At 44.9% G+C, this 14,479-nt stretch overlaps 1 protein-coding gene across 5 annotated transcripts in view; it reads left to right on the forward strand.

Moving 5' to 3' along the window:
- The window catches only part of CADM1 (cell adhesion molecule 1), a 320,245-nt gene that overhangs the window by 295,702 nt on the left and 10,064 nt on the right, over positions 1-14,479 (forward strand). The window lies entirely within an intron of this gene.

Raw genomic sequence — 14,479 nt, forward strand, 5'->3', positions numbered from 1 at the left:
CTTTCACTTGTTTAACAAAGTTGAAAGAAAATGTGTTGAATACATTTTAATCAAAGTGACAAGAAAGGGCTCTAACGGATGATACGAAAATTTCAAGAGAAAAGCCAGGAAGTAATTTCCCACTTACTGGTAAATTGTGGTTTCCTCTTGAAGACTATTCTCTGCCTCGTAAAATGCATCTTTGTCTTTCTCTTTGAAAAAATGAGAAGTACCTAGTTTTTATCATGAAAGAAAACTACCTAAGCTGAAGCAATTTTAGGAGGTAAATTTTGCCTGTCCTCACCTGTACATGCAGTGCTTCAGTAAACTCTTCCTAATTATATTTATTCAGAAACTATCCAACTCTGGCGGAGCACTATAAATTCATAAAATACAATAGTCGTGCAAAAACAAATCTGATGCCACTAACCTAAGTGGCTTCCCACTTTCAGATATAATCTGAGCAGTAGATTCCAGATGATTTGGTATATTTTAAAGTTTATGCCATTAAAAATGACAGTTTCGTCTTTAATGAGGTGTATATAAACTGTCTGTTGCTTTTTAATGGGAAACTTTGCATATCAATGATATTTCATAAACATATTTGTCTTTATTTTTTAAAATTAGCTTTCTAATGCCCTCCCCAGGGAAACAAGCCTTCAGCAGTAAAGTTGCCTACTTGAAACATCCTCGTTTAATACGGTTCAGTGGGTGCCAAGCACGTACGTAGAATGCTTTGATGTTCATTGGGCCACGTAGAAGTGAGGAATTAGCCTTCTGAGAACTGCAAATTCATAATTAACTACAGAGAAGTACTTTATGTTGCCCATTTATAACAATTATTCAAATAATTGTATTCATCAGTCTTTATACAATGAATAAAGCCAATTAGCAATAGGAACACTTTTGACCAATCAGATTCCAGAACGAGTGGAGAGCGTCCCTACTCAGTTGCCTCTATAATTTATTGCATGACTCATTGCTTTCCCATCGTTGCCTAAATCCATAGTTTGGGAGCATCCGTGGGCTTCAAGTCCTCCCATTCATAACTGGTGCATGCCCTTGGATACTGGCACCCAAGAGTCAAGATGGAAATTCTTCAAGAGTTGGTAGGACCCTTCCTTTCACAGCACCACCTGGCCATCAATATGTATTTGGCTTCTTTATACAACAATTTACAAAATCCAAGCTTTTACTGTCTGTTTCTATGTAAATCTTTCTGTTGATTTGGGGACGATCAGTTTGACATGGCTTGTTTCCAGAGCATTTGTTTTCGTTGCTCTTTATGCTCTTGTTGGTGTTCACTAAGCATTACTCTCAAATCATGGATTCAGCAAATACTTACTGAGAGTATACTTTGTGCTTGGCTGTAAGAGAAGGGAAAGACGAAAAAATAAACAAGACATGCCCCTCCTTCCAGTTTAATAGATCCGCAAGGATCCTCAGAAGTGACAGATCTCATTAAGGAAGTATTAGCCAGCTGTGCAAATTAGAGGACCTGGAGCAGGTCTGCTCACATCGGACAGGACTTTGAGCAGAACAGGAAAGAACAGGTAAAGACCTCCTGGATTGTCTAGCATTTGGCGGTGTTTTTAACTTCTTTAAAGGAGCAGCCTGCAAGTACAGCGGGAGGAAGTGGAAGCCATCTCTTTGCTGAGCCCCCACATCGTTTAATTACTTCCCTCTTCACCCTTTACATCAAAGCAGCGCTCGCTGAGCGCCATCCCGGCTGGCCAGCCTTGGCAGTGACTTGAATCTAGGCATTTCAAGCTCCGCTTGATTGTCCCCTGACCTAACTGCTTTTTCAGCTTTGAGGCTTTTTTATTTTTTCAGGAATACCACTGATTTTTGAAATTCTCTTTTTGAAAAAAAAAATCATTTTGCAAATCAGATTTTTCTGATGAAGGCATAACCTGCAATCTGCAGTTAGCAGATGCCATACCATTTTGGAAACAAGTGATCCAAGATCATCATAAATTGATAATGAACTGGATTTGTCAGTATTGGCAGAGGATTTCAATTTACGGTAAAATGTGAAATAAAACTTACATACATCAGTATGTAACATCTAAATACGTTCGTATTTAGCAAATCTGTCGGAGCATTGAGAGCGAACAATCAGGCTTGCTTTCTTTGTTTCTTTTTGCATGCTGTGATGAACGAGTGAGTTTAAACATTCACCTTCATGTTTCATGTGCTTTGAAAGTGGAGACTGAGGAATCTTTCTGCCTCGATTGTGTACCAATAACAAAATTAAATGATTGGAGAGATGTACTCATGGCTGAATACAGTCAAGCTATCCAAAACAGAGAGAGATGGCAAGAGATTTGGCTCATGGTTTTTTTTTTTTTTTAAAGAAATTCATCCTCAGTTCTTAAGTGTTTTGTTTATGTCCCTTGAGGAATGAAAAGAAAAACGATTTGTTTTTACTTGTAAGGCCTTACTCAGTTGCCCAATTCCGCAGAAGAACTGGACAGTGAGGACCTCTCAGGTAAGGGCTAGTCATTAGGTAAGGCTCTGCAGTGTCCAACCTGTGGACCCTCCGACCACTTCCAGAACATGGCCATTTGGTTTGCTGAGCAGTCCATTAGCAATTGTGGATTTTGAGACTGAAGAAAAACCGGTTTTTATTAACCCTTTCTTCCTCCCCACCCACCTCTCTTCCCTGTGGTGGCAGCACGTATATTTAACATTGGGGCTGACGCTGTAATTTAGTAGAGGTCAAATCATCCTTGAGATGGTACCAAAGCCACTCTGTTCAGTGGCTTAAAGTAATTCTTATGTTCTAGATATATAATGGTTCACGAGAAATCTATTGCATTTCAAAGCTGTTTAAGGATGTTGGATTATGAGACAAGATCTTTATTTAAAAAAAAACCACCTCTTACTGAGCACCTCCTTCTGTGGAATAGACTAGAAAAGCCATGTCAGAGTTGATCTTCGAAGAAGGGGGTGGGGAAGGGAAAAGAGGAAGGGGGGACAATTGTTTTGTCACACACCATGATGTAAGCTAATTATCCACCTCAGACCTTTTTCACAGCACAGTGCGCTCTTGCAAAAGTAGGCTTCATGCTTGATTCCAGGATTTAGGTGTTACTAATCCAGAATAAGAAGCATATCCTAAAAAGGAGGGGAGAAGAGATTTTAAATGGTCAGAGCTGAACAATTATATGAGCTCCCGTGATGTCATGGGACTCCACTGCCAGCCAGCTACAGCTTCGGAAACATTTTGATCGGTCCCTTCTCACAAGTCAGTAAGGAAGGGGCCTTCCTCGTCAGGAGGAACCAAGGCAGAGGACTGTGGATGTTTCCTCCAGCCTTTTGGAAACAAGGGATCCGCGTTGCCTCTTTTTAAAGAGACTTCGCTGCAACTCCCTGGAATAGCTGGTTGTTGAGGTGCAGGAAGACCCAATGAGAGAATAAGACAGACCCACTGTCTTTCAAAAGCAATAGATTTATTGCCCACTCTGTGCTTCCCGGATGCCTTTTATGTTTCTGTTAGGTAGCGTGTCCCCGTCTGAGCTTAGCGGTCGGCTTTCCCCCCGAAGAGCGGAAGCTCCAGGAGGCCACGTTGGTTTTGCTCACTGCTGTATGCCTGTCGTGCCCTAAGCACTCAATTGATACTTGTTGGATGAATAAATGAATTCCAAATCCTGATGAATTTAGATAGATAAATAAATAGAAGATTAGAAAGAGAGCCGGCCATCAAGGGAATGTTTTATTTTTGCCTCTCATCTGTGGTGTATTTAGAGAAATTGCAGAAACGTTAGCCTGATTTTCTTTTGAAATAAGAGTAGATAAGTCCTTTTCCCTGCTTAGAATGTCAGGCGGGATGTGAGTAATCTCCTCCATTCTGATCCGGACCATAAATAAAACAGCTCTCTGACACCGTGGCCCTGGCAATTGGATCTTCCCAAGGATGAAGAAGGGACCGAGTTCTCCTCAGCCCTGATCCCTCTTGTCACGTTAGCCAGACAAGGATCACTCAGATATGCGGAAGTCATTTTTCTCCTCTTTAGGAAAATAGGACTAAATCAGGTTTACCCCTCCCCCAACAGCATCCATTAAGGATGCTCCAGGTCTCGCTCTGCACCAAGTCCGATGCAGCCTTCCTGCAGTTCTGTGAATCGCCCCAGAGTCAGGAGCGATAAACCAGCAACTGTTTGTGTTCATAATAATTTGGTTAAATGAATAATTACGCTGTCCCCTTTCCCTCCCTGCCCCCTCCAGGAACACTGCAGTCAGATTCCGTGGGAGCCGTAAGTCAAGTAGAAAGCGGATGGTCTCAGGCTGGGGCTGGGCTGCCTTTGCATCTGGTTTGATGAACTAATCAAAAACTGATTAGCACCTTTGTTCAAAGGGGATTCTGATTAATCAGTTACTATTGATTGTGAGCTTGGCCTCACTCAGCAGCAAAGAGACATCCGAAGAGGGGGAAAAAAACAACCAATAAAAATTGAGCAGCTGTCATAGTGTTTAAATTTATTAAAACAAAATACATTACTTTTTATGAAGCTGTCTTGAAATGGGTCACTGAAGGGGAGCATATTGATTGAGAAAGGATGAACTTCTCAAATCTCTGTAGCCTAGAGACTGAATTCAATTATAATACAAGACAAACAGGTTAACACCCGTCTTAAACAGTCCATCAATAAATTAGAGTAGGTGTTGCGCATTTAATGCTAAACTGTAGTAATGAATAATATTACCATCCATTCCCTGCTCCATCTGGGTAGGAATTTCATTCTTTCCTTCTTATGGATAAATGTTGCTTCCGCATATCCTTTGAAATAATGACGGTCTGTCTTCTGCACACCCCTTGCCCCCCACCTCCCCCATCCACCACTGCCACCTCAGCTAATGACAATTTAATAAGCAACATACGGTGCCCCAGCCTCACCCCAGCAAAGCAAGTTGCCCAGCTGATCCTCCTCTTGAATCTGCATTAAGAAATTATGCTTGTGTGTAGTTCAGTGATTTAATTATTGGCAGACCTGGGGAGCTTATCCAGTTCTACTCTGAACCCTTTCATTTACTTTTTGGGGTGTTAACTTTGTTGATGATGGAGCCACAAGAGTTTTGAATTGTTTCATCAATTACATCTGCTGTTTCCTGGTGACAGCTGGTGGTTATTGCCACCCATGTGGAATCGAATAGCTTTAAGCCTATTTATCCTTCTATTTTATTTTCAAACTTTTAAAAGATGTCTCCAACTGCCTCCCTCCCTGCAGCCATGGAAGGGCCTTCAGGGACTGTTTAGCGGAGGTTGGTGGTAAATATCCAACGTGCCAGAGAATGGCCCTCCGGCACAGTCAGAGCAATCCATCAGGCTTTGGCTTTTGAAGCAAAGACACCAGCAAGAAATTCCAGGCTCTCATCTTCCCAAAGACATGTTTTCAACTCTGGCCCTAAGGATGAGAAAGTGATTTGGAAAAATCAACATCTCCATCACGACCCATAGAAAACTATAGATGGAGAGCTAATTCTGAGTGGCTTTGATTATCCACGCTGGGTGTTAAGAAATAGTCTAGGTGAGCCAGCTATTGTCCCTTACGTGGATTACAGAGGAAACAAGGGCTCAAAACTCTGGTCTGGGTTTAGTTAATGGAAGCACTTAAAGGCCATGAGATCCGTAGGTCAGTTCTGGGGTGGGATGTCTGACCGTCTGGTTATTATGAGTGTCCTTGAAGTCTGGCTGAACTTGGCTTGAGACGTGCATGAGAAATCGTTTGTAGACAAAGCATTTGGGGGAACTCTTTCCTTACCGGCCCCCACGTAAAGTATGGCCCAGACTCGGCAAACAGGCTATTGCATTTATTTGGTAGGCTAGTAATAATGCTGATGCTGAAGAAAACATCAAAAACCAGCTGGAACGTAGACAAAATATGGCCCCTAACTCTCAAGTGAGGTCTTATTTAGCTTGGATTTGTATGGCCCTTGATAGCTCAGAAAGCTCGTGCACACAGATTGTCTCATTTGATCTGCATGCACTTGACCATCGCTCGAGTTTCTCCTACGTGCTAGGCTCTGGCCTGGGCACCATGGATGCAACGGTGAACAGGACCAACCGGGAGCTGGAGCTGCCGTGGATTTCACGTGCCAGGCCCCTGCCCGCTTAGTTACATTCAAGTCGAGGAGACAGGCTCAAAACACAAGATAGTGTCGGACAGTGACAAATGCCGCGGAAAAAATAGGCCTGGGTAAAGTGAACGCGAGTGACTAAGGCTGGGAAGAGGTGGAGGGTAGTTTCACAATCCGTTGGGACAGGAAGACCAACAGAGGAGAAGGAGGCGGCCCTGGAAAGATTGTTGTGAAACTCCGGTGAGATTGCTAAGGCAGGGTTGTCGGTCTCGGTTTACAAAGGAGGAAACGGGCTCCAGAGGTGCAATGATTTACGCAAAAGACAGAATCAGAATTTAAGCACATGGTCTTCCCGCCTCTATAGGAAACAAGACTTTCGTTTAAAGGGGTTATCCTGCCGCTGTGAAACCCACACTTCTTTTGTTCTGGGGTCTTCTTGAGAATCTTCTCCTTCTTGGACACTTTGCAGTTCAGCCTGTGCATCCCAGGAACGAGGAGGGGAGAGCTGGGCTCTCCGAAGCCCGTCAGGTCCAGAGCCACGTGCTGACGATCAGGAAAGAGCTCTTCCAGCCTTGACTTGTGCTCTCTTCCATTCAGAGAAGACCTTAAACTCCACTCAGGTGTTTTCAGTGTCATTGTCCCATGGACTGTCCTAAATTATGAGACCAGTTTCCTACTGAGAGGGTCCTAAATGCCATGGAAAAGTGTTGGGTTGCAGAAGGTTAAAACATGTAGATTTACTTAAACTTCCATTCAGTACAGAGGCAGTAGACTGACACATGGTGTTGGGTCTGCCCCACCTTGTCGATGGCTTTGCCACCATATGAGTTTGAACTTCACGGTGCTGCTGATCTTTCCATAATCCAACATGCTACTGTTTCCCTGGTGGGGAGGAAGAGGACCATCAAATAGGAACTTCCCCTCCAAATTAAAGAGCTGGCAGGCTGTAACACAAAATGTGACTTCCAGTTCTACAGGTTGGACACTGCTTTGGGGTGACTTCACCATGATCATTAATCCATCCTCACACCCGCAAATGCCTGAGGTCCCCTGACGCATCTTTCTCCAGAGAGAGATTCCAGTGGGAAATGTCTATTTGGAAACACTTTACAACCTTGTCCTCTTTTATCAGATGTCTGCTCCCTTAAGAAAAACTGCAGTATCGTCCTCAGTGCCTTCCTGTTGCTTAAAACGGAAAAGGCAGTCACACCTCTAAGTCCTTATCACTAGGAGATGAACAGAGAGGACTCGGGAGTGTGCCTTTAGGTCTCTCTGGTGATGCTTAATGTCTTGGGAGGATTGTGTGTGTTGCATTAAGTCATGTCCACTGTTGTTTAAATTAACAAAGTCAAGTTCCTTGAGAAGGGAGAAAAATCAACATTAAAAAAAAAAAAACTTCTCGTGTCTAGCCAACAACCAGAGCTGGATATCCTGAGACTTAAATGGCACACCCCAGTGATAACTCAGACTCAGTGGCCTTCAGCCTTCTGGCCCACCACCTCGACCTCCACCCAGGACAGTCACACTGTCTGCCTTTCTGCATAAGTGAACAGAAGGGGCTTGGTGACTTCAACTCAGCTAGTGTTTGTTTCCGGGGCATCTTCCCATCTGAGAACCATGCTGAGTGTGTCGTAAAACCCTCACCCCGAAAAGCTGACAAGTATTTGCCTTGAATCAAAGACTAGACCTGGAATAAAGCCCTGCTTGGGGTTTGCTCCCGCGACTTTCAATTTGGCGAACACTTACTGAGTGTCCGTGATACGCCAGACCCCGGCCCAGAGAGGCTCTTTCATATTCAGCAACACACTGGCCTCTGAAAACAGTCCTGTGAATTGTATGTATTGTGCCCAGTGGCTCAGAGTGGCTGGTTGACCTGCCCGAAGTCACATAGAAAAGCAGCGAAGCCCAGATCGGTGGGCGAGTGCAGCACGCTTTCCCGTGGGCGGTGCGGGAGGTGAGACCCTGTCCCTTCCTGCATCTCCCGTTGGGGCTTGTTTCTGGAGGATGCTGTAGGCAGTAACTGCATGAAAGCCCTGGGTCCCAATCACCGAGGGGTGACGGAGTGCGGAGCTCTGGGTGGCAGGATGATGAGGCCAATCGATGATGACTGCATTTTTCCTTTAACTAGCTTCACCTAGTTAGTCCCTTTGAAACCTTAGTGTCGCTGCAGTGACATTGCTAGCGTGAAATGCAGCCGAGGGGCAGTACCAGATGCTCTGGAGGCTGCAGGAGAATCACCACGATTTTCTTGCCTTACATTTGTTCCTTCCCTTCCACTTTCCAAGAAGACAGAAAAGAAAGGTTGTGCTGCTTGGCGGCCAGCGTGCTCCGATATATATTAACATCTTAATGGGAAAGCTGTGCATGTACTGTATACATTTACTACTCTCTGACAAGAGGGAATTAAATGTCAGAAGGATTTGTAGCATCTATAATTGAATTGGTACTGAGAAAAGCAAATCTTAAAGAAGAATAACATATTAGGATTAGCAAATAATGTGGCATTTTGTCAGCGCATGCCATTCAGTTTGTTCCCCTCCAGTAATAAAGTTGTGCTTTTTAAAATGCACACTTATTTTTGTGGCCAGGACGGGAGCTCCAATAGGTAATGTGAATGAGAAGCTGCATTTTTCAGATGGTTCCAGGCTTGGAGGTTGGTTTTGTTTTGTCTTTGAGGTCAGATTCTGGTTTTGTCTCCCATGTGGAAAAAGCCGCCTTCAGGCTTTTTCTTTCTTTCTAGCAAGACGTAGCAAATGGCATCGGAGTCATTAAGCGTCCTGTGAGTGGGACTAACACAGCAGCCCTAGGGAGCAGGGGGCAGCGTTCCTGCTTTGAACACTGCTTCTCGGAGTTTCTAGGAAACTGACTTGTCCAGCCCGACCTCGGCCTAGGAGAAAGACTGGAACTGAAGCGAGTGATGGAACTGTCGCGGAAAGTCCGCAGCTCTCACTTTTCTCCAGCCAACCATAGTCAGAGAAATGGCAGGAGGTTGAACTTACCAAGTGTCCTTTAAATAGAGGGAGGAAGACCACACTCCTTAGAACCACCCCCTGTCTGAAGTATTAAATTTCTGGGGTTGTTTTTTTAATTTTAGGGGGGAGGTAATTACATTTATTTATTTGTTTGTTTATTTTAATGGAGGTACTGGAGATTGAACCCAGGACTTTGTTCATGCTAAGTAAGCATGCATTCTCCCCCAAAGGTATTAATTTTTTTTTCACTCATCCACCTTTTATTGCTCATCTACTAAATGCCACCACTGACCTAGGGGTTGTGGTTGCTGTGGTCCAACCCATTGCAAGCCCGGATGCTGCTTCTCTGCACTTATCTGAGAAAGCTTGGTTCTACTTGCTTAACTTCGTCCAAAATGAACTTGAGCCCCAAAGTATTAATTTTTAAGATGAGACCTCTGGTAGCTTATCATCTTTGGAAAAAATAAGTATGTGCATTTCAAGGGAGGATCTAGCTCAGCCCAGATTTTTAATTGTTCCTTGTAGCCTAGGTTGAAATATGAAGGAAAGCCAAGATGGGGTGGCCGTCCTGCCCTCCGCCTGTGCCGTAACTGTATGTTACCATACCACCCCTCTGCTCCCCGACAGTGGACATCTTAGTGTCCTCAGTCTGTGCGACCTGGGCTGAAGGTGGGCCAGCTGCAGCTGCAGTGAGCTGTCTGCTTAGCGACCCCTCTGCCAGCATCCCTGTCTGCCGAGACGAACGTCCTGGCCTTTCCCTGGCTATCTGTGGATCTCTGCCTCTGGCAGCAGAGCCGTCTAGGCTTTTCACAGATCCATGGTTAAAGCATTCGCACTGCGCTTTATGTCACGCCTCCCATGCCAGGTGGTAAGGTAGCCATAGAAACCAGGATCTGTTCCAGAGCCCTGTTGTAACACAGGCAGCGTGACTGCCAGAGCGCTGCGTTAGGAGATGCTGGCAAGTTATTTGAGGAGGGAAAGCCAGTAGAGAAAGAGAAGTCCCCTGGAGGGAGGGGAAGGAGGCTCAAGTTCCACTAGCAATCACTTTCCTTGTCCCACACTAGGGACCAAGTGCCTTTAGAACTGCCCCCTTTGTGTTGCCCACAGGACTGGGCCAAGCCGGGCCACCTGGCCCGACGTAAGGAAAACTGAGCAGTTCGGGCCATCTCTCTCGGGAAAGCCTTTGACATTTTTGGTCCTCACAGTTTCTAAGATGCTGATGGGAACCCCGGCTGGTTGAAGCTCTGACCCAAGCAGTGGTCGCCAACTTAGCATTCTCCAGGCAGCTCATAAACTCTCACCTGGAGCCACGTTGTTCCAGCTTTTGGCCAAAAGAAGAGCTCACTCGTGAATACTAAGTAGTTCATGTTTGATCTGTCCTTAGAGAGTCTTATGTCACACTTAGCGCCACAGCCATGGCACAGCATAGGCCAGTGGGGGACAGGAAGGACTGGGCCACAACTCTGAGTTGTCACAAATGCTCCCAGCATCTACAAAGGGCACCTGGAAATCAGGCTCACAGAAGGACGAGGCCTGAGTTACTTGAAGTCACGTGTGAAGTGACCCAGATGGCCTTCTGCACTGTCACCCCGACATCCTTGGTTCTTCAAGGCTGGACTAACTTTTATGCCATAAGTGTACCCCCAGGTGGAAAACATGGCTCTCCCCTTTGTGGTGATGGGGAAAAACTTCATCCCACAGGTATAAATGCTGTTACACCTGTTACTAAGTGAGGGGGACAATCTCGTCTCTTAGAGAACACAAAACACTGCTCTGAACCGGAGAGCTGTCCATGTGGCTGAGGATCAGGCCCGTTGCAAGTGCCTTAATGCCCACATTCATTTTCCAATGTAGAAGCTGAGGGCAGCCCTAGAGTCTGGCTCTTTGGTCTCCTTCTCTACCTGATTCAGAAAAGCTGCCCGGAATCTGGAAAGGAGGTCCCCAGGAAAGTTTCTAAGACCTGGGTTAGAGTCTGCATCCCAGAGGAAGAGGACCTTTGGGTGACAGTGAAAGTCGTAGACTTTCCCAAGATTTTGACTTAGAGGTAATTTCTCAAGGAACTGGCCAGAGCTTTTGCTTTACCAGCAGAATAGGAAAAGCCATGTGGCCAATGGACTTTGTTGGAGCCATGCCCCTGTTGGTGGTGGGTGTCACCTTCAGGTTCCGGTGTTCATCCTACTCCATTAATCGGGTGCCTCTTTGTTTAGCATCTTGCGTCACTGCTTCATGCTGTAAGCCAGGCACCAGCCCACAGGTGCAGGCGGTTCAGAACTAAGGGTAGGTAACCAGCCTTCGCCTGTGCCCTCCACCATCTCGGGTCAATCAGTGGCACTAAAAATTCCCCACACAAATGTAAATTGGTGCAGCCACTATAGAAAACAGTATGGAGATTCCTTTAAAAACTAAAAATGGAGTCATATGCTCCAGCAGTCCCACTCCTGGGCATACATCTGGAGGGAATTCTAAATAGAAAAGATACATGCACCCCAGTGTTCATAGCAGCACTATTTACAGTAGCCAAGACATGGAAGCAAGCAGCCTAAATGTCATCGACAGGTGATTGGATAAGAAGACGTGGTATATATATGTGTGTGTGTGTGTATATGTTTGTGTATATATATATATGGTATACACACACACACATATACATATATATGTATATATAAAATGGAATATTACTCAGCCATAAAAAAGGATGAAATCATGCCATTTGCAGCAACATGAATGGTCTTAGAGATTATCATACTGAGTGAAGTAAGTCAGACAGAGAAAGACAAATATAATATGTGGAAACTTAAAAAATTACACAGATGAACTTATTTACAAAACAGAGACTCATAAACATAGAAAACACACTTATGGTGACCAAAGGGGAAAAAGCAGGGAGGGATAAATTAGGAGTTTGGGATTAGCAGATACAAACTGGGAACTATTTAATATCTTGTAATAACATATAATGAAAAAGAATATGTATATATATTTATATCTGAATCCCTATGCTATATGCCAGAAACTAACACAGCATTATAAATTAATGACAGTTTAATTAAAGTATTATAAATCAAGAAAACCCTCCCCTTCCACCCCACATGAGGACACAAAAAAAAAGAATGAGATGAGACCGAGCCAGAGGTGGCCACAACTATCAGTTGTGAAGCCTGGGGCGGGGAGGAGCTGCAACCCACAGTGTTCCTGGTAAATTCAACATCACTTCCCATATGTCCGTCTGCAGTCATTGAAGGCAGGGAAGATGTCTTGTTGATTAACTGATGGTAGTAAACTTTCTGATCAGAGTGGGTATCAGAAGATAGTCGGACAGATCACCCTTAAAAGTATCTGTAAAACATGTACGTCCTTGACGGTGGGGAAGACAGCGAGAACCCAGGTATTTAAGGTGGGTGGAGGGCAGGGAGGGAAGAGCCACACTGAGCACCTTCAGCTCAGAGTTGATGGGGTGCAAAGGTCAAACAAACAGCTTTGGTTGGAGAAATTAACCCCATAGATACAGACCTTGTGAGGTTGGTTGGTGGTTTTTTTCTTTATCACAGAGCTTCCCCCTCCTCCCTCCTCCTCTCCTTTCCTGTCTCTCTCTCTCTCTCTCTCCCCCTCACTCTCCCCCTAGGCTTCTAGAATGTTCTTGTGCCTAGGCATGGAGGAGGCAGTCCTGTAACAGTGGACACGAGGGTGTGTTCCCGAGTGGGTTAAGTGTAGTGGGACAGTTTCTGTCTGCTCGGTCTTCCCGGGTTGGGGCCTCTCTCCACCTCTCGCTTTTTGTACCTAACCTTCCCCGCTCCTCAGTAGCTGGCATCACTTTGTTTTTCTCACCCAGTTCTAAGACCTAGGGAGTTAGTTGCAAGACCCTTATCTCTCACTGGGTCTGAAGCCCGCGGCCATCAGAGATCAGTTAATCCTCATTCCTGCAAGAGCCCCTATTTTGACAGCTCCCTCGGGAAGGCACAGCTTTCTGGCTTTTCCATCACTTTGGTCCCCGCCACCAGCAATTCTGAATTCGTGCAGTCAGGATGAGAGTCTCCTGGGTGTCAAGCACCGTCCCCCAGCAGGTCCAGGGGCACCCCCACGGGAGTGCACCCCGTTAACAAGTCCACGTCCTGTTGGCTCTGAAAACTTTCTGTAGCTGAGTCCTGCCTGGTTGAAACGACTTTCAGGACACGGAGGCTGCCACATGTGTGGCAGGCGGCTCTTGGGGCTGCGGAGGGAGATTCCTCTCTGCCTCGTTTCAAGTCGAGCTTATTAGACGTGTGGCTGGAGGGGCCGGCGCATCACGGAGCGGGCTAATTGGCTGCAGTGCACTCTGCCTCCAACCCATCTCCATTCTCCAATTAAACTCCCATCACCCGGTTGTCCTGGGCGACCCGCTGCTGCCTCTGATTTGGCACTTCTGTTTGGGTCTGGATTGGGGATTTTTTTTTTTTTGGTCATCCTTTCAAAGGTAACTTAATGAAACACTTTAAATACTTCATTTTTTAATTTAAGCTCTTTTAATTAAAGCACTTTTCACGGACCCCTCAGTCACGAGTTATTTCCCACATCCTTCAGTACTTAATCTCGGAGCAGAATTGGAAATATCGATAGAAAGTGTAATTCATGCCCTCCTGCTGAAAGCGTTGTATCAGGTTTCGGCTCAAAAGAGCACCATTACCTTTAGCTGTCACGGATCCGTACACTTGATCGATAAACTTCAAATATTATTAGAGGTGGAGGCTTCAGAGATTTGCTCTGTTCTTTGGAGAGAGACAGAGATAAATCTTTCTTAAAAATTGACTCGAATTTGCACTCTCTGTCTTCCTGGTGAAATGCATTTCTCTTAGGCGTCCAGCAACTGCTATGGGGGCAGATTTATAGGCCTTGTGCTTCTTGTACTGAAAGATTTAAATGGTAAATCCTTCACATATGACTTCACAAATCATGTAAAGTTAAAAGATTTTTACCGTTTCTGTTGCTGCTGTGCTTAAATTGTAAGGTACAGCTAGTAAATCATTTTAATGGAGGTGTCGCACTTGACTCAATGAAAAAAAAAAGACAATGGTTTAGCTTCCACTCCAAAATGTTAATGTATTAATCAACGGGAGAATAATTGTTTTTTACACATTATAAATCTCGGTTGCCATTAGGATTTCAGCAAGGGGTGATGTAGCCACATTCCTAAATTAAAATTGTTTACACTGCCACACATCCATTCTGCATGGCCATAGCTCATCCCGGGTTCATTCTGGAGTTGTTCCCCCGCCAAATGTGTCGTTCCTCAGTCGAAAGAAGACATCCTGAGGGAGTGCTGCTTATAAAGGAAAATTAATTGCATCGTGAAGTGTTAAATAAATAAAATGAAAGCCGTCAGTGGCAATGGACAATTATTCCTTGCTGTCTCTTTTGAAATAGGTTTTCAGCTTGTAGACGGAGGCTAACTCCCTCGTACATCCTAAATGTAG

This window comes from Vicugna pacos, chromosome 33 (genome assembly GCF_048564905.1).
Source record: "Vicugna pacos chromosome 33, VicPac4, whole genome shotgun sequence".
Taxonomy (NCBI): domain Eukaryota; kingdom Metazoa; phylum Chordata; class Mammalia; order Artiodactyla; family Camelidae; genus Vicugna; species Vicugna pacos.